The sequence below is a fragment of the Manis pentadactyla genome, chromosome 4 (assembly GCF_030020395.1).
Source record: "Manis pentadactyla isolate mManPen7 chromosome 4, mManPen7.hap1, whole genome shotgun sequence".
Lineage (NCBI taxonomy): Eukaryota > Metazoa > Chordata > Mammalia > Pholidota > Manidae > Manis > Manis pentadactyla.
The window spans coordinates 104,222,684-104,243,000 of NC_080022.1; positions in this window are offsets into that span (position 1 = coordinate 104,222,684).

Here is a 20,317-nt window from a genome sequence, read left to right on the forward strand (position 1 = left end):
TCTGACAGTGAAGACTTGTTGGTAGGTGACCTCATAAAGAAGCCTGGTTGTTCGGTGACCTCTAATGAGGCATACAGAGAAGCCTTGTTACAGAGAAGCCTAGTTGTTTTGTGACCTCATAAAGGGAAGACTGGTTGCTGGGTGATCTAATAAGGAGATACCTGTTTGTTAGGCGAGCTCTGAGAGAAGCCTGGTTATCAGGTTCTCTCTGACAGACAAGCATGGTGGTTTGGTCACCTCTTAAAGGGAAGGCTGACTGTTACGTGATCTGTAATAAGTGGACGCCTTGTTGTTAGATGACTTCTGACAGAGAAGTCTTGTTGTTAGGTGATGTCTGACAGAGAAACCAGTTTGTTACATGACCACTTACACAGAAGCTTGGTTGTTAGGTGATCTCTGACAGAGAAGCATGTTTTTAAGGTGACATGTGATGGAGAAGCCTGGTTGTGAGGCAACCTCTGACAGAGAAGGCTGTTTGTTAAGGCAGCTCTTAAATAGAATCTTGATTATAAGGTTGTCTCTGTCAGAGAAGACTGGTTTGTAGGTGAACTCATAGAGAGAACACTGTTTTTTGGGTGATCTAAAAAGTAGCCGCCTGGTTATTAAGTGACCTCTGAAAGAGAAGTCTACCTAGCAGTGTTCTGACAGAGAAGACTGTTGGTAGGTGACCTCACAAAGAGAAAACTTGCTGTTAAGTGATCTGTAATAAGGAGAAGCCTGTTTATTATGTGAGCTCTTAGAGAAACACTTGGATATTATGTGACCTCATAAAGAGAAACTGGTTGTTGGGTGATCTAAGAAGGAGAAGCCTGTTTGTTACGAGAGCTCTGACAGAAAAGCCTGGTTGTTAGGTGACTTCTGATGGATAAGGTTGGTTGTTATGTAATGTCTGACAGTGAAGACTGGTTGGTAGGTGACCTCGTGAAGAGAAGCCTGGTTCTTCGGTTATCTCTAAGAAGCATTCCAGTGAAGCTTGACTCTAGAGAGGCCTTGTTGTTATGTGACCTCTTTAAGAGAAGACTGGTTGTTGGGTGATCTTATGAGGAGAAGCCCCTTGGTTAGGCGTGCTCTTACAGAAGCCTGGTTATCAGGTTATCTCTGAGAGTGAAGTTTGGTTTTTAGGTCACGTCTCCCATCGGAGACTGATTGTTGGGTGATCTGTAGTGAGTGGAAAGCTTGTGGTCAGACGATGTCTGACAGAGAATTCTTGTTAGGTCATGTCTGACAGCGAAACCTGTTTGTTACAGAGCTCTTACAGAGAAGCCTGATTGTTATGTGACCTCATAAAGAGAAGACTGGTTGTTAGGTGACCTCCAAAAGAGATGCCTGGTGATGAGGTGACTTCTGACAGAGAAGATAAGTTGTTACATTATCTCTGACAGTGAAGACTGGTTGGTTGCTGACCTCACAAAGAGAAGCGTGTTTGTCAGGTGATCTCCAGTAAGGAGGAACCTGGTAGTCATGTGATCCATAATGAGGGTGAGCCTGGTAGGTTACCTCTGACCGAGAAGACCTATTGTTAGGTGACATCTGAGAGAGACGCCTGCTCATCAGGTTGTCTCTGACAGAGAAGAATGGTTGCTCAATCACGTCTTATAGGGAATACTGAATGTTAGGTGACCTGTAATGAGTGGAAGGCTTCTTGTTAGATGACTTCTCACAGAGAAGTCTTGTCAGGTGATGTCTGAAAGAGAAACCTGTTTAATACAGAGCGCGTACAGAGAATCCTGGTTGTTACGTGACCTCATACAGGGAAGGCTGGTTTTTGGGTGATCTAATAAGGAGAAGCCTGTTGGTTAGGTGCTCTTACAGAAGCCTGGTTATCTGGTTATATGTGACAGAGAAGCATGGTTTTTAGGTCACCTCTTAAAGGGAAGACTGTTTTCTAGGAGATCGTATCAGTGGAAGGCTTGTTGTTAGATGAGCTCTGACAGAGAAGTTTGTAAGGTGATGTGTGACTGAGAAACCTGTTTGTTAAAGAGCTCTTACAGAGAAGCCTGGGTGTTATGTGACCTCATAAATGGAAGGATGGTTGTTTTGTGACCTAATAATGAGAAGCATGTTTGTCAGGTGAGCTCTTACAGAGAAGCCTGGTTGTTACGTGACCTCTGGAAGAGAAGCCTGTTTGTTAGGTCACTACTGATGGAGAAGCTTGATTGTTATGTAGTCTCTGACAGTGAAGACTTGTTGGTAGGTGACCTCATAAAGAAGCCTGGTTGTTCGGTGACCTCTAATGAGGCATACAGAGAAGCCTTGTTACAGGGAAGCCTAGTTGTTATGTGACCTCATAAAGGGAAGACTGGTTGTTGGGTGATCTAATAAGGAGATACCTGTTTGTTAGGCGAGCTCTGAGAGAAGCCTGGTTATCAGGTTCTCTCTGACAGACAAGCATGGTGGTTTGGTCACCTCTTAAAGGGAAGGCTGACTGTTACGTGATCTGTAATAAGTGGACGCCTTGTTGTTAGATGACTTCTGACAGAGAAGTCTTGTTGTTAGGTGATGTCTGACAGAGAAACCAGTTTGTTACATGACCACTTACACAGAAGCTTGGTTGTTAGGTGATCTCTGACAGAGAAGCATGTTTTTAAGGTGACATGTGATGGAGAAGCCTGGGTGTGAGGCAACCTCTGACAGAGAAGGCTGTTTGTTAAGGCAGCTCTTAAATAGAATCTTGATTATAAGGTTGTCTCTGTCAGAGAAGACTGGTTTGTAGGTGAACTCATAGAGAGAACACTGTTTTTTGGGTGATCTGAAAAGTAGCCGCCTGGTTGTTAAGTGACCTCTGAAAGAGAAGTCTACCTAGCAGTGTTCTGACAGAGAAGACTGTTGGTAGGTGACCTCACAAAGAGAAAACTTGCTGTTAAGTGATCTGTAATAAGGAGAAGCCTGTTTATTATGTGAGCTCTTAGAGAAACACTTGGATATTATGTGACCTCATAAAGAGAAACTGGTTGTTGGGTGATCTAAGAAGAAGCCTGTTTGTTACGAGAGCTCTGACAGAAAAGCCTGGTTGTTAGGTGACTTCTGATGGATAAGGTTGGTTGTTATGTAATGTCTGACAGTGAAGACTGGTTGGTAGGTGACCTCGTGAAGAGAAGCCTGGTTCTTCGGTTATCTCTAAGAAGCATTCCAGTGAAGCTTGACTCTAGAGAGGCCTTGTTGTTATGTGACCTCTTTAAGAGAAGACTGGTTGTTGGGTGATCTTATGAGGAGAAGCCCCTTGGTTAGGCGTGCTCTTACAGAAGCCTGGTTATCAGGTTATCTCTGAGAGTGAAGTTTGGTTTTTAGGTCACGTCTCCCATCGGAGACTGATTGTTGGGTGATCTGTAGTGAGTGGAAAGCTTGTGGTCAGACGATGTCTGACAGAGAATTCTTGTTAGGTCATGTCTGACAGCGAAACCTGTTTGTTACAGAGCTCTTACAGAGAAGCCTGATTGTTATGTGACCTCATAAAGAGAAGACTGGTTGTTAGGTGACCTCCAAAAGAGATGCCTGGTGATGAGGTGACTTCTGACAGAGAAGATAAGTTGTTACATTATCTCTGACAGTGAAGACTGGTTGGTTGCTGACCTCACAAAGAGAAGCGTGTTTGTCAGGTGATCTCCAGTAAGGAGGAACCTGGTAGTCATGTGATCCATAATGAGGGTGAGCCTGGTAGGTTACCTCTGACTGAGAAGACCTATTGTTAGGTGACATCTGAGAGAGACGCCTGCTCATCAGGTTGTCTCTGACAGAGAAGAATGGTTGCTCAATCACGTCTTATAGGGAATACTGAATGTTAGGTGACCTGTAATGAGTGGAAGGCTTCTTGTTAGATGACTTCTCACAGAGAAGTCTTGTCAGGTGATGTCTGAAAGAGAAACCTGTTTAATACAGAGCGCGTACAGAGAATCCTGGTTGTTACGTGACCTCATACAGGGAAGGCTGGTTTTTGGGTGATCTAATAAGGAGAAGCCTGTTGGTTAGGTGCTCTTACAGAAGCCTGGTTATCTGGTTATATGTGACAGAGAAGCATGGTTTTTAGGTCACCTCTTAAAGGGAAGACTGTTTTCTAGGAGATCGTATCAGTGGAAGGCTTGTTGTTAGATGAGCTCTGACAGAGAAGTTTGTAAGGTGATGTGTGACTGAGAAACCTGTTTGTTAAAGAGCTCTTACAGAGAAGCCTGGGTGTTATGTGACCTCATAAATGGAAGGATGGTTGTTTTGTGACCTAATAATGAGAAGCATGTTTGTCAGGTGAGCTCTTACAGAGAAGCCTGGTTGTTACGTGACCTCTGGAAGAGAAGCCTGTTTGTTAGGTCACTACTGATGGAGAAGCTTGATTGTTATGTAGTCTCTGACAGTGAAGACTTGTTGGTAGGTGACCTCATAAAGAAGCCTGGTTGTTCGGTGACCTCTAATGAGGCATACAGAGAAGCCTTGTTACAGGGAAGCCTAGTTGTTATGTGACCTCATAAAGGGAAGACTGGTTGTTGGGTGATCTAATAAGGAGATACCTGTTTGTTAGGCGAGCTCTGAGAGAAGCCTGGTTATCAGGTTCTCTCTGACAGACAAGCATGGTGGTTTGGTCACCTCTTAAAGGGAAGGCTGACTGTTACGTGATCTGTAATAAGTGGACGCCTTGTTGTTAGATGACTTCTGACAGAGAAGTCTTGTTGTTAGGTGATGTCTGACAGAGAAACCAGTTTGTTACATGACCACTTACACAGAAGCTTGGTTGTTAGGTGATCTCTGACAGAGAAGCATGTTTTTAAGGTGACATGTGATGGAGAAGCCTGGGTGTGAGGCAACCTCTGACAGAGAAGGCTGTTTGTTAAGGCAGCTCTTAAATAGAATCTTGATTATAAGGTTGTCTCTGTCAGAGAAGACTGGTTTGTAGGTGAACTCATAGAGAGAACACTGTTTTTTGGGTGATCTGAAAAGTAGCCGCCTGGTTGTTAAGTGACCTCTGAAAGAGAAGTCTACCTAGCAGTGTTCTGACAGAGAAGACTGTTGGTAGGTGACCTCACAAAGAGAAAACTTGCTGTTAAGTGATCTGTAATAAGGAGAAGCCTGTTTATTATGTGAGCTCTTAGAGAAACACTTGGATATTATGTGACCTCATAAAGAGAAACTGGTTGTTGGGTGATCTAAGAAGAAGCCTGTTTGTTACGAGAGCTCTGACAGAAAAGCCTGGTTGTTAGGTGACTTCTGATGGATAAGGTTGGTTGTTATGTAATGTCTGACAGTGAAGACTGGTTGGTAGGTGACCTCGTGAAGAGAAGCCTGGTTCTTCGGTTATCTCTAAGAAGCATTCCAGTGAAGCTTGACTCTAGAGAGGCCTTGTTGTTATGTGACCTCTTTAAGAGAAGACTGGTTGTTGGGTGATCTTATGAGGAGAAGCCCCTTGGTTAGGCGTGCTCTTACAGAAGCCTGGTTATCAGGTTATCTCTGAGAGAGAAGTTTGGTTTTTAGGTCACGTCTCCCATCGGAGACTGATTGTTGGCTGATCTGTAGTGAGTGGAAGGCTCATGGTCAGACGATGTGTGACAGAGAATTCTTGTTAGGTCATGTCTGACAGAGAAACCTGTTTGTTACAGAGCTCTTACAGAGAAGCCTGATTGTTATGTGACCTCATAAAGAGAAGACTGGTTGTTAGGTGACCTCCAAAAGAGATGCCTGGTGATGAGGTGACTTCTGACAGAGAAGGTAAGTTGTTACATTATCTCTGACAGTGAAGACTGGTTGGTTGCTGACCTCACAAAGAGAAGCGTGTTTGTCAGGTGATCTCCATTAAGGAGGAACCTGGTAGTCATGTGATCCATAATGAGGGTAAGCCTGGTAGGTTACCTCTGACCGAGAAGACCTATTGTTAGGTGACATCTGAGAGAGACGCCTGCTCATCAGGTTGTCTCTGACAGAGAAGAATGGTTGCTCAATCACGTCTTATAGGGAATACTGAATGTTAGGTGACCTGTAATGAGTGGAAGGCTTCTTGTTAGATGACTTCTCACACAGAAGTCTTGTCAGGTGATGTCTGAAAGAGAAACCTGTTTAATACAGAGCGCGTACAGAGAATCCTGGTTGTTACGTGACCTCATACAGGGAAGGCTGGTTTTTGGGTGATCTAATAAGGAGAAGCCTGTTGGTTAGGTGCTCTTACAGAAGCCTGGTTATCTGGTTATATGTGACAGAGAAGCATGGTTTTTAGGTCACCTCTTAAAGGGAAGACTGTTTTCTAGGAGATCGTATCAGTGGAAGGCTTGTTGTTAGATGAGCTCTGACAGAGAAGTTTGTAAGGTGATGTGTGACTGAGAAACCTGTTTGTTAAAGAGCTCTTACAGAGAAGCCTGGGTGTTATGTGACCTCATAAATGGAAGGATGGTTGTTTTGTGACCTAATAATGAGAAGCATGTTTGTCAGGTGAGCTCTTACAGAGAAGCCTGGTTGTTACGTGACCTCTGGAAGAGAAGCCTGTTTGTTAGGTCACTACTGATGGAGAAGCTTGATTGTTATGTAGTCTCTGACAGTGAAGACTTGTTGGTAGGTGACCTCATAAAGAAGCCTGGTTGTTCTTTGACCTCTAATGAGGCATACAGAGAAGCCTTGTTAAAGGGAAGCCTAGTTCTTATGTGACCTCATAAAGGGAAGTCTGGTTGTTGGGTGATCTAATAAGGAGATACCTGTTTGTTAGGCGAGCTCTGAGAGAAGCCTGGTTATCAGGTTCTCTCTGACAGACAAGCATGGTGGTTTGGTCACCTCTTAAAGGGAAGGCTGACTGTTACGTGATCTGTAATAAGTGGACGCCTTGTTGTTAGATGACTTCTGACAGAGAAGTCTTGTTGTTAGGTGATGTCTGACAGAGAAACCAGTTTGTTACATGACCACTTACACAGAAGCTTGGTTGTTAGGTGATCTCTGACAGAGAAGCATGTTTTTAAGGTGACATGTGATGGAGAAGCCTGGTTGTGAGGCAACCTCTGACAGAGAAGGCTGTTTGTTAAGGCAGCTCTTAAGTAGAATCTTGATTATAAGGTTGTCTCTGTCAGAGAAGACTGGTTTGTAGGTGAACTCATAGAGAGAACACTGTTTTTTGGGTGATCTAAAAAGTAGCCGCCTGGTTGTTAAGTGACCTCTGAAAGAGAAGTCTACCTAGCAGTGTTCTGACAGAGAAGAGTGTTGGTAGGTGACCTCACAAAGAGAAAACTTGCTGTTAAGTGATCTGTAATAAGGAGAAGCCTGTTTATTTTTTTGTTTGTTTGTTTGTTTGTTTTTTTTGTGTGAAGGCATCTCTCATATTTATTGATCAAATGGTTGTTAACGACAATAAAATTCTGTATAGGGGAGTCAATGCTCAATGCACGATCATTAATCCACCCCAAGCCTAATTTTCGTCAGTCTCCAATCTTCTGAGGCATAACAAACAAGTTCTTACATGTAGAACAAATTCTTACATAATGAATAAGTTACATAGTGAACAGTACAAGGGGAGTCATCACAGAAACTTTCGGTTTTGCTCATGCATTATGAACTCTAAACAGTCAGTTCAAATATGAATACTCATTTGGTTTTTATACTTGATTTATATGTGGATACCACATTTCTCTCTTTATTATTATTATTTTTAATAAAATGCTGAAGTGGTAGGTAGATACAAGATAAAGGTAGAGAACATAGTTTAGTGTTGTAAGTGAGCAAATGTAGATGATCAGGTTTGTGCCTGTAAACTATGTGTTAATCCAAGCTAGACCAGGGCAATAAAACGTCCACGTATGCAGAAGATTTCTCTCCGAACAGGGGGGGTGAGGTTCTAAACCTCACCTCTGTTGATCCCCAATTTCTCACCTGATGGCCCCCCTGCGACTGTGCCTGTGTTAGGTTGTTCCTCCCTTGAGGAATCTTACCCGTCTCTGGCTAACCAGTCATCTTCCGGGGCCATACAGGGAAATGTGAAGTTGGTAAGTGAGAGGGTAGCCTTATTGTTTGAAAAGGTTAGCTTTTTACTTCTTTGCATATTTATGCCCTGTGGCTTCTATGCCCAGCATTTGTCTTGAGGTATCTTTACCACTTGGAGGAGTTATGATACTCGGTAAATTTGATATGAGGCACAAATTCTATTTAAGGGTTGTAATTAGGAAGGAAGAAGAAAAGCTAGAGAAGTAGCAGGCGGAAGAAAACATGGGAAGATTGATTATTTCTTTGACATATCTTCTTGTAGAGTAACTTCAGCATATATAGGTTTTAAGCTACTACTTAAATTGCGCACACACATTAACATAATAGGAGTATAGTTACATAACCAAAGCATATCTGTAATTACCAGCCATCTCCAGTGAAACCAAGAAAACCATTAAGGCACCGTAGGCATTTGTGAAAACCTATCTATGATATGGTGGATATTGTCCAACTGAACCCGAACAGTCTGAGAGAAATCAGACAAATTAAAACAACCCATTCCTGGGGACTGTTCACATGCCATATGTTCTTTTAACAGTAAATAGTCTGTAGTTGTAAGAGTTTGGAGCGCTACAATTTGCACTTCTCCAAATTCTTGGTTGAGTTCCAACAGTATAGATCCAGTCAAATTTGTTGTTTTACTGTATGCACAGTCCAGCTTAGATATCTCCTTCCTCATTCCCATGGCAAGTCCAGGAACTGGTGGGATGAGTGCATCTACAGCTGTAGCAGTGCGTGGATCTTTGTTGGGGTTTTTTGATGATCATCTTCTGGCATGAGTCTTCCAGAGAGTGCAGATGTTGGAAGATCTTTTTCATATCGTATCTTAGTTCATTTTCGGGGTAGCCCAATTAGGTTTTGATCCTCTGTATAAACACAAACAGACCCTTTGCCTACACTTTTATATGCCCTTTATACCCTTGTGTAGAACTCGTTGGAGGTTACCACACAGGAACTGCCCTTTTTTTTTTTTTTTTGGTTTGTTTTTGGTATCACTAATCTACACTTACATGACGAATATTATGTTTACTAGGCTCTCCCCTATACCAGGTCTCCCCTATAAACCCCTTTTACAGTCACTGTCCATCAGCATAGCAAAATGTTGTAGAATCACTACTTGCCTTCTCTGTGTTGTACAGCCCTCCCTTTTCTCCTACCCCCCCATGTATGTTAATCTTAATACCCCCCTACTTCTCCCCCCCTTATCCCTCCCTACCCACCCATCCTCCCCAGTCCCTTTCCCTTTGGTACCTGTTAGTCCATTCTTGACTTCTGTGATTCTGCTGCTGTTTTGTTCCTTCAGTTTTTCCTTTGTTCTTATATTCCACAGATAAGTGAAATCATTTGGTATTTCTCTTTCTCTGCTTGGCTTGTTTCACTGAGCATAATACCCTCCAGCTCCATCCATGTTGCTGCAAATGATTGGATTTGCCCTTTTCTTATGGCTGAGTAGTATTCCATTGTGTATATGTACCACATCTTCTTTATCCATTCATCTATTGATGGACATTTAGGTTGCTTCCAATTCTTGGCTATTGTAAATAGTGCTGCAATAAACATAGGGGTGCATCTGTCTTTCTCAAACTTGATTGCTGCATTCTTAGGGTAAATTCCTAGGAATGGAATTCCCGGGTCAAATGGTATTTTTATTTTGAGTTTGTTGAGGAACCTCCATGCTGCTTTCCACAAAGGTTGAACTAGTTTACATTCCCACCAGCAGTGTAGGAGAGTTCCCTTTTCTCCGCATCCTTGACAGCATTTGTTGTTCCTATTCTTTTCGATGTTGGCCATTCTAACTGGTGTAAGGTGATATCACATTGTGGTTTGAATTTGCATTTCCCTGATAATTAGAAATGTGGAGCATCTTTTCATGTGCCTGTTGGCCATCTGAATTCCTTCTTTGGAGAAATGTATGTTCATATCCTCCACCCATTTTTTAATAGGGTTATTTGCTTTTTTAGGTGTCAAGTTGTGTGAGTTCTTCATATATTTTGGATGTTAACCCCTTGTTGCATATGTCATTTACAAATATATTCTCCCATAATGTAGGATGCCATTTTGTTCTGCTGATGGTGCCCTTTGCTGTACAGAAGCTTTTTAGTTTGATGTAGTTCCATTTGCTAATTTTTAATTTTCTTTCCCTTGTCCAAGGAGATGTGGCTTCTATGCCCAGCATTTGTCTTGAGGTATCTTTACCACTTGGAAGAATTATGATACTCGGTAAATTTGATACGAGGCATGAATTCTATTTAAGGGTTGTAATTAGGAAGGAAGAAGTAAAGCTATAGAAGTAGCAGATGGAAGAAAACATGGGAAGATTGATTATTTCTTTGACATATCTTCTTGTAGAGTAACTTCAGCATGTATAGGTTTTAAACTACTAATTACGTTGCACACACACATTAACATAATAGGAATACACTTACATAACCAAAGCAGACCTATATTTACCAGCCATCTCCAGTGAAACCAAGAAAACCAGTTAGGCACCCTAGGCATTTGTGAAAATTTATCTATGATATGATGGATATTGTCCAACTGAACTTGAACAGTCTGAGAGAAATCAGACAAATTAAAACAACCCATTCCTGGGAACCGTTCACATCCCATACGTTCTTTTAACAGTAGATTGTAGTTGTAATAGTCTGTAGTTGTAAGATTTTTGACCACTACAACTTGCATTTCTCCTAATTCTTGGTTGAGTTCCAACAGTATAGATCCAGTCAAATTTGTTGTTTTACTGTATGCACAGGCCAGCTTAGATATCTCCTTCTTCATTCCCATGGCAAGTCCAGGAACCGGTGAGATGAATGCAGCTACAACTATAGCAGTGCCTGGATCTTTGTTGAGGTTTTTTGATGATCATCTTCTGGTATGACTCTTCCAGAGAGTGCTGATATTGGAAGTACTTCTTCATATCGTATCTTAGTTCATTTTCTGGTAGCCAAATTAGGTTTTGATCCTCTGTATAAACACAAATAGACCCTTTGCCCACACTTTGATATACCCTTTATACCATTGTGTAGAACTCATTGGAGGTCACCACACAGGAACTGCTTTTTCTTTTTTTTTTTTTAAGAGAAAGGAATATTATCAGAAAAATTTACCTCCACAGCCAGTCATCTGACACACTTTAAGTGATCAAAATGAAGGATATTTAAAGCATGCATTAATTGTTCATTTACAGTTAGTTTTATCCTATCAGGGAGTAATCCCCCTTTTCTTTCTTTTTTTTTTGTTATCATTAATCTACACTTACATGAAGAATGTTATGTTTACTAGGCTCTCCCCTATACCAGGTCCCCACATAAACCCCTTTACAGTCACTGTCCATCAACATAGCAAAATGTTCTAGAATCACTACTTGTCTTCTCTGTGTTGTACAGCCCTCCCTTTCTCCCACCCCCCCATTATGCATGCTAATCTTACTACCCCCTTCTTCTACCCCCACCTTATCCCTCGCTACCCACCCATCCTCCCCAGTCCCTTTCCCTTTGGTACCTGTTAGACCATTCTTGGGTTCTGTGATTCAGCTGCTGTCTTGTTCCTTCAGTTTTTCCTTTGTTCTTATACTCCACAGATGAGTGAAATCATTTGGTATTTCTCTTTCTCCGCTTGGCTTATTTCACTGAGCATAATACCCTCCAGCTCCATCCATGTTGCTGCAAATGGTAGAATTTGCCAACATCTTATGGCTGAGTAATATTCCATTGTGTATATGTACCACATCTTCTTTATCCATTCATCTTCCGATGGACATTTAGGTTGCTTCCAATTCTTGGCTATTGTAAATAGTGCTGCGATAAACATAGGGGTGCATCTGTCTTTTTCAAACTTGAGTGCTGCATTCTTAGGGTAAATTCCTAGGAGTGGAATTCCTGGGTCAAATGTTAAGTCTGTTTTGAGCATTTTGATGAACCTTCATACTGCTTTCCACAATGGTTGAACTAATTTACATTCCCACCAGCAGTGTAGGAGGGTTCCCCTTTCTCCACAGCCTCGCCAACATTTGTTGTTGTTTGTCTTTTGGATCGTAGCCATCCTTACTGGTGTGAGGTGATACCTCATTGTAGTTTTAATTTGCATTTCTCAGATAATTAGCGATGTGGAGCATCTTTTCATGTGTCTGTTGGCCATCTGTATTTCTTTTTTGGAGAATTGTCTGTTCAGTTCCTCTGCCCATTTTTTATGTGGATTATTTGTTTTTTGTTTGTTGAGGCGTGTGAGCTCTTTATGTATTTTGGACGTCAAGCCTTTATCGGATCTGTCATTTACAAATATATTCGCCCATACTGTAGGGTTCCTTTTTGTTCTATTGATGGTGTCTTTTTCTGTACAGAAGCTTTTCAGCTTAATATAGTCCCACTTGTTCATTTTTGCTGTTGTTTTCCTTGCCCAGGGAGATATGTTCAAGAAGACGTCACTCATGTTTATGTTTAAGAGGTTTTTGCCTATGTTTTTCTCCAAGAGTTTAATGGTTTCATGACTTACATTCAGGTCTTTGATCCATTTCGAATTTACTTTTGTGTATGGGGTGAGACAGTGGTCCAGTTTCATTCTCTTACATGTACCTGTCCAGTTTTGCCAGCACCATCTGTTGAAGAGACTGTCATTTCGCCATTGTATGTCAATGGCTCCTTTATCAAATATTAATTGACCATATATGTTTGGGTTAATGTCTGGAGTCTCTAATATGTTCCACTGGTCTGTGGCTCTGTTCTTGTGCCAGTACCAAATTGTCTTGATTACTATGGACTTGTAGTACAGCTTGAAGTTTGGGAGTGAGGCTGCCATACTTTATTATTCTTTCTCAGGATTGCTTTGGCTATTCAGGGTCTTTGGTGTTTCTATATGAATTTTTGAATTATTTGTTCCAGTTCATTGAAGAATATTGGTCATAATTTGATAGGGATTGCATCAAATCTGTATATTGCTTTGGGCAGGATGGCCATTTTGACGATATTAATTCTTCCTAGCCATGAGCATGGGATGAGTTTCCATTTGTTAGTGTCCCCTTTAATTTCTCTTAAGAGTGACTTGTAGTTTTCAGAGTATAGGTCTTTCACTTTTTTGGTTAGGTTTATTCCTAGGTATTTTATTCTTTTTGATGCAATTGTGAATGGAATTGTTTTCCTGATTTCTCTTTCTATTGGTTCATTGTTAGTGTATAGGAAAGCTACAGATTTCTGTGTGTTAATTTTGTATCCTGCAACTTTTCTGTTTTCCAATATCAGATCTAGTAGTTTTGGGGTCGAGTGTTTAGGGTTTTTTATGAACAATATCATGTCATCTGCAAATAGTGACAGTTTAACTTCTTCTTTACCAATCTGGATTCCTTGCATTTCTTTGTTTTGTCTGATTGCCGTGGCTAGGACCTCCAGTACTATGTTAAAGAACAGTGGGGAGAGTGGGCATCCATGTCTAGTTCCCGATCTCAGAGGAAAAACTTTCAGCTTCTCGCCGTTCAGTATAATGTTGGCTGTGGGTTTATGATATATGGCCTTTATTATGTTGAGGTACTTGCCCTCTATTCCCATTTTGCTGAGAGTTTTTAATCATGAATAGATGTTGAATTTTTTCAAATGCTTTTTCAGCATCTATGGAGATGATCATGTGGTTTTTGTCTTTCTTTTTGTTGATGTGCTGGATGATGTTGATGGATTTTTGAATGTTGTACCGTCCTTGCATCCCTGGGATGAATCCCACTTGGTCATGGTGTACGATCCTTTTGATTTATTTTTGAATTTGGTTTGCGAATATTTTGTTGAGTATTTTTGCATCTACATTCATCAGGGATATTGGTCTGTAGTTTTCTTTTTTGGTGTGGTCTTTGCCTGGTTTTGGTATTAGGGTGATGTTAGCTTCATAGAATGAGTTTGGGAGTATTCCCTCCTCTTCTACATTTTGGAAAACTTTAAGGAGAATGGGTATTATATCTTCTCTGTATGTCTGATAAAATTCCTAGGTAAATCCATCTGGCCCAGGGGGTTTGTTCTTTGGTAGTTTTTTGATTACCTCTTCAATTTCGTTGCTGGTAATTGGTCTGTTTAAATTTTCTGTTTCTTTCTGGGTCAGTCTTGGAGGGTTGTATTTTTCTAGGAAGTTGTCCATTTCTCCTAGGTTTCCCAGCTTGTTAGCATATAGGTTTTCATAGTGCTCTCTAATAATTCTTTGTATTTCTGTGGGGTCTGTCGTGATTTTTCCTTTCTCGTTTCTGATTCTGTTGATTTGTGTTGACTCTCTTTTCCTCTTAATAAGTCTGTCTAGAGGCTTATGTATTCTGTTTATTTTCTCGAAGAACCAGCTCTTGGTTTCATTGAATTTTGCTATTGTTTTATTCTTCTCAATTTTATTTATTTCTTCTCTGATCTCTATTATGTTCCTCCTTCTGCTGACCTTAGGCCTCATTTGTTCTTCTTTTTCCAATTTTGATAATTGTGACATTAGACCATTCGTTTGGGATTGTTCTTCCTTCTTTAAATATGCCTGGATTGCTATATTCTTTCCTCTTAAGACTGTTTTTGCTGTATCCCACAGTAGTTGGGACTTTTTGTTGTTGTTGTCGTTTGTTTCCATATATTGCTGGGTCTCCATTTTGATTTGGTCATTGATCCATTGATTATTTAGGAGCGTATTGTTAAGGCTCCATGTGTTTGTGAGCCTTTTTGCTTTCTTTGTAGAATTTATTTCTAGTTTTATGCCTTTGTGGTCTGAAAAGTTGGTTGGTAGGATTTCAATCTTTTGGAATTTACTGAGGCTCTTTTTGTGGCCTAGTATGTGGTCTATTCTGGAGAATGTTCCATGCGCACTTGAGAAGAATGTGTATCCTGTTGCTTTTGGATGTAGAGTTCTATAGATGTCTATTAGGTCCATCTGTTCTAGTGTGTTGTTCAATGCCTCTGTGTCCCTACTTATTTTCTGTCTGCTGGATCTGTCCTTTGTAGTGAATGGTGTGTTGAAGTCTCCCAAAATGAATGCATTGCATTCTATTTCCTCCTTTAGTTCTGTCAGTATTTGTTTCACCTATGTTGGTGCTACTGTATTGGGTGCATATATATTTATAACGGTTATATTCTCTTGTTGGACTGAGCCCTTTATCATTATGTAATGTCCTTCTTTATCTTTTGTTATTTCTTTATTTTGAAGTCTGTTTTGTCTGATACTAGTATTGCAACACCTGCTTTTTTCTCTCTGTTTTTTGCATGAAATATGTTTTTCCATCCCTTGACTTTAAGTCTGTGCATGTCTTTGGGTTTGAGGTGAGTCTCTTGTAAGCAGCATATGGATTTGTCTTGCTTTTTTATCCATTCTATTACTCTGTGTCTTTTGATTGGTGCATTCAGTCCATTTACATTTAGGGTGATTATTGAAAGGTATGTACTTATTGCCATTGCAGGCTTTAAGTTTGTGGTTACCAAAGGTTCTGGGTTAGCTTCTTTACTATCTTACTGTCTAACTTAACTCGCTTGTTGAGCTATTATGAACACGGTCTGATGATTCTTTATTTCTCTCCCTTCTTATTCCTCTTCCTCCCTTCTTCATATGTTGGGTGTTTTGTTCTTTGCTCTTTTTGGGAGTGCTCCCATCTAGAGCAGTCCCTGTATGATGCCCTGTAGAGGTGGTTTGTGGGAGGCAAATTCCCTCAACTTTTGCTTGTCCGGGATTTGTTTAATCCCCGCTTCATATTTAAACGATAATCGTGCTGGATACAGTAGTCTTGGTTTGAGTCCCTTCTGTTTCATTGCACTAAGTATATCATGCCATTTTCTTCTGCCCTGTAGGGTTTCTGTTGAGAAGTCTGATGATAGCCTGATGGGTTTTCCTTTGTAGGTGACCTTTTTTTTCTCTCTGGCTGCCTTTAATTCTTTGTCCTTTTCTTTGATCTTTGCCATTTTAATTATTATGTGTCTTGGTGTTGCCCTCCTTGGATCCCTTGTCATGGGAGTTCTGTGTACCTCTGTGGTCTGAGAGGACACTTCCTCCCCTAGTTTGGGGAAGTTTTCAGCAATTATTTCTTCAGAGACACTTTCTATCCGTTTTTCTCTCTTCTTCTTCTTCTGGTACCCCTGTAATGCGGATATTATTCCATTTCGATTGGTCACTCAGCTCTCTTAGAATTCTTTCACTCCTGGAAATCCTTTTATCTCTCTCTGCATCAGCTTCTCTGTGTTCCTGTTCTCTTTTTCTAGTCCATTAATGGTCTCTTGCATCTCATCCATTCTGTTTTGAAGTCCTTCCAGAGCTTGTTTTATTTCTGTATTCTCCTTCCTTAGTTCTTGCATATTTCTCTGCAAGTCCATCAGCATGGTTATGACTTTGTTTTGAATTCTTTTTCAGTAAGACTGGCTAAATCTATCTCCCCAGGTTCCTTCTCAGGGGAAGATGTAGCATATGCTGAAGCTGTCTGGCTTAGTCTTGTCTGGATCAAATTTTTTTGCCTTTTCATGTTGAAAGGTGCTATTGACTGTCAGGTGGGAGAGCCAAGCTTTCCACTTGCTACTGGCCTTTCTTTTCTGGGACAAGTGTGACCCCTAGTGGCTTGTGTTGGGCAATTTCATGTAGACTGGGTGTTTGTGTATTGCCTGGCCGGTATGGAGGAAGCTCCCTTGCTGAGGGCGTGGCCAGGCTTAGGCTGCTTCTCTGCTATGGCCGTGCCCGAGAGGGGTAATGTACAGGGGGCTTTTTGGCTGTTTACCTCCGTGAGGGTTCTCAGAGCTGTTGCCCAGGGGGTTAGTGCGCCCAGGTTTCCCTGGAGTTTCCAGCTGCTTTACTGTGACCTGGGTTGTTTCTGTCCAGCTGTTGCATCCCTGTCCCTTTAAGTCTTTCAAAAAACACTTGCTTTTCTTTGTCACAGGGGCATCAGCTTCAGGACCTGCTCAGAGGTCTTGCTGCCCTGTTTCCCTAGTTTCCATCCCTCCATGCATCCACTGTGTCTGCGCTCTGGTGCAGATGGTAGGGCTGGGTGTTTAGCAGTTCTGGGCTCCCTCTCCCTCCCCGCTCCGACTCCTCTCCTCCCGCTGGGAGCTGGGTTGAGGGGCGCTCGGTTCTCACCGTGCCGGTGCTTGTATCTTACCCCTTTCACCAGACGCTGGGCTCTCGCACGTGTGGATGTAGTCTGGCTGTTGTCTTGTGTCTTCTGGTCTCTCTTTTGGGATTAGTTGTATTTGTTGTATTTTCAAAAATATATATGTTTTTGGGAGGAGATTACCACTGTCCTACTCACGCCGCCATCTTGGCTCCAACAACATAAAATTTCATAAGAATTAAGTAACAAGAATTTGAGGGAAACCTCTAGCAGTTTGCCATTTTCCTGGCAGCATTATTTCATGTCCTCTCTCCTTAGACGAGAAGCCCTCCTTTCTCTGTCTTGTACTTCCTGCCCTACAACCTCTCCCCATCAAAGTAGACAGGGCTCCTTTTTTGCTGTATCACATTCTTGGATCCACAGAAATTGTCAAGAAAATCTTAAAAATAACTGTATAATTATATAAACCCATAATGGGGCCTCACTTTTTGTGTGTGGCTATTTTGTAATAATTTCTTTTATTGAAATATAGTTTATATACAATATTACATATATTGGCTTCAGAACACCTTAGTGATGTATCAATTATTTAAAGTTCACCATGATAAGTGTAGTTGTCATCAGTCACCATCCAAACATATTAAAATATTGTGAGCTATACTCCCTATGCTATTTTTGCATCCCTGTGACTAAATTATTTTATGACTTAAAGTTTGCCTTTTAATTCCCTTCACGTATTTCACCCTCACCCCCATATTAACCAACTGTCCATTCTGTGTTTATGAATTTATTTCATTTGTGTGTTCATTTTGTTTTTCAAACTCCACATATAAGTGAATAAAATACCTAGGAATAAACTTACCCAAGGAGGTGAAAGACCTATACTCTGAACACTACAAGACACTCATGAGAGAAATTAAAGAAGATACAAAAAAATGGAAACATATCCCATGCTCATGGATAGGAAGCATTAATATTGTCAAAGTGACCATCCTAAAAGCAATCTACATATTCAGTGCAATCCCTATTAATATACCAACAGCATTCTTCATCAAACTGAAGCAAATAATTCTAAAATTAATATGGAACCACAGAAGACCCCCTAACAGCCAAAGCAATCCTGAGAAGGAAGAATAAAGCTGGGGGGATTATGCTCTCCAACTTCAAGCTCTACTACAAAGCCACAGTAATCAAGACAATTTGGTCCTGGCACAAGAACAGACCCACAGACCAATGGAACAGACTAGAGAGCCCAGCTATAAACCCAAACGAATATGGTCAATTAATATACAATAAAGGAGCCATGAATATACAATGGCAATATGAAAGCCTCTTCAACAACTGGTGTTGGCAAAACTGTACAACTACATGTAAGAGAATAAAACTGGATCACTGTCTAACCCCATACACAAAAGTAAATTTGGAATGGATCAAAAACCTGAATGTAGGTCATAAAACCAAAGACTCTTAGAATACAACATAGGCAAAAATCTCACAGGGCATAAATCTGCAAAGAAGTAAAAAGCTAACCTTTTCAAACAATATTGCTTCTCTCTCACTTACCAACTTTACATTTCCCTGTATGGCCCTGGAAGATGACTGGTTAGCCAGAGATGGGTAAGATTCCTCAAGGGAGTAACAACCTAAGACAGGCACAGTCGCAGGGGGGTCATCAGGTGAGAAATTGGGGATCAACAGAGGTGAGGCTTAGAACCTCACCCCCCCTGTTTTGAGAGAAATCTTCTGCATCCGTGGATGTTTTATTGCCCTTGTCTAGCTTGGATTAACACTTAGTCTACAGGCGCACACCTGATCATCTACATTTGCTCTCTTACAACACTAAACTATGTTTTCTACCTTTATCGTGCATCTACCTACCACTTCAGCATTTTATTAAAAATAATAATAATAATAATAATAAGGGAGAAATGTGGGATTCACATATAAATCAAGTATAAAAATCAAACGAATATTCATATTTGACCTGATTGTTTATAGTTCATAATGCGTGATCAAATCTGAAAGTTTCTGTGATGACTGCCCTTGTACTGTTCACCATGTAAGAACTTATTCACTATGTAAGAATTTGTTCACCATGTAAGAACTTGTTTGTTTTGCTTCAGAAGATTGGAGACTGATGAGAATTAGGCTTGGGGTGGATTAATGATTGTGCACTGAGCATTGAGTCTACTATAGAGAATTTTATTGTTGTTAACAACCATTTGATCAATAAATATGAGAGATGCCCTCTCAAAAAACAAATTTTCTGTTGACTTTGGAAGTAATAAGTACCCCTCATCAGTGTCCAAGATATCATTGAACAATTTTATGCACTCTTTTTCTTAAAGAAATGTGCAACTTAAGCTTATTACAAATATTGTACCTAATTAGGTTGAACCATACGAAATCACTGATGTTCAACCATTTCTGACCTACAAAAACAGCATGTCCCTATGTTTCCAGTGTTTATGTCCCCTTTAATCAGTATGCACAAATACCATATCTCACTTCTCATTTTCCTCTGCCTAACTACACTTGCTTGATAATTTTGCAATATTACATGTGTTTTCAGCAAAAATATTCTGGCATTTTCCTGAACATATATATGTTCCTATGAAGTTTAAAGGGATGCCCTTTACTAATATCAGAAAATTGATCTGAACTGATTAACTAGAAAGTGCTTCAAAGTTAGAAGCAAACATGCTAACCTTGTTGGTAAGATGATGGAAATGAGAAATTAAAATACTGCCTTAGTTCCTGGGAGATTTCTTTCACCATGTCACACATTGAACATTGCTTTATTGTTCTTTCTTTTAAGTAGGTTCTGTGGGGGAACATCTATTTCTTTTACTTGTTTCTAGTTCTCTTGTTCTGCTTGGTTTGTTTATATATTTGAGAGTAAATTGATATGCATTTTCTTTAATCAACCATTTTTTTCTCTTAGCTTGATAATATGTAGGAGGTAGAAAGAAGTATAAGATATTCATTTATTCCTTCAATTATAAAATTTTTAATTCTACCTGGTACACAGACTGGTCACTGAGCCTGACAAGGAACAGTCACAACAGGCCTTGGGTAAGGGGCTGCTGTGCTACCCATTAGACCCATATGGTTCCTATGTTCTTTTTGTACAACTTACTTTCTTAACTGGATTTCAATTTCTGGTCTATTGTAAAAATTCCTTACAGTTCAGGTATTTATGGAACAAATGACCATTAGTTATAAAAATACTTTACTTTGGGAAAAGTAAATACTGTTTTTGAAACTCAAGAGCATAATAATAGTGATAGGACAGTATTTCCTAATACACCAATCTTGACAACTCGTAAAAATGCAACTAGAAAAATTTGCAACACT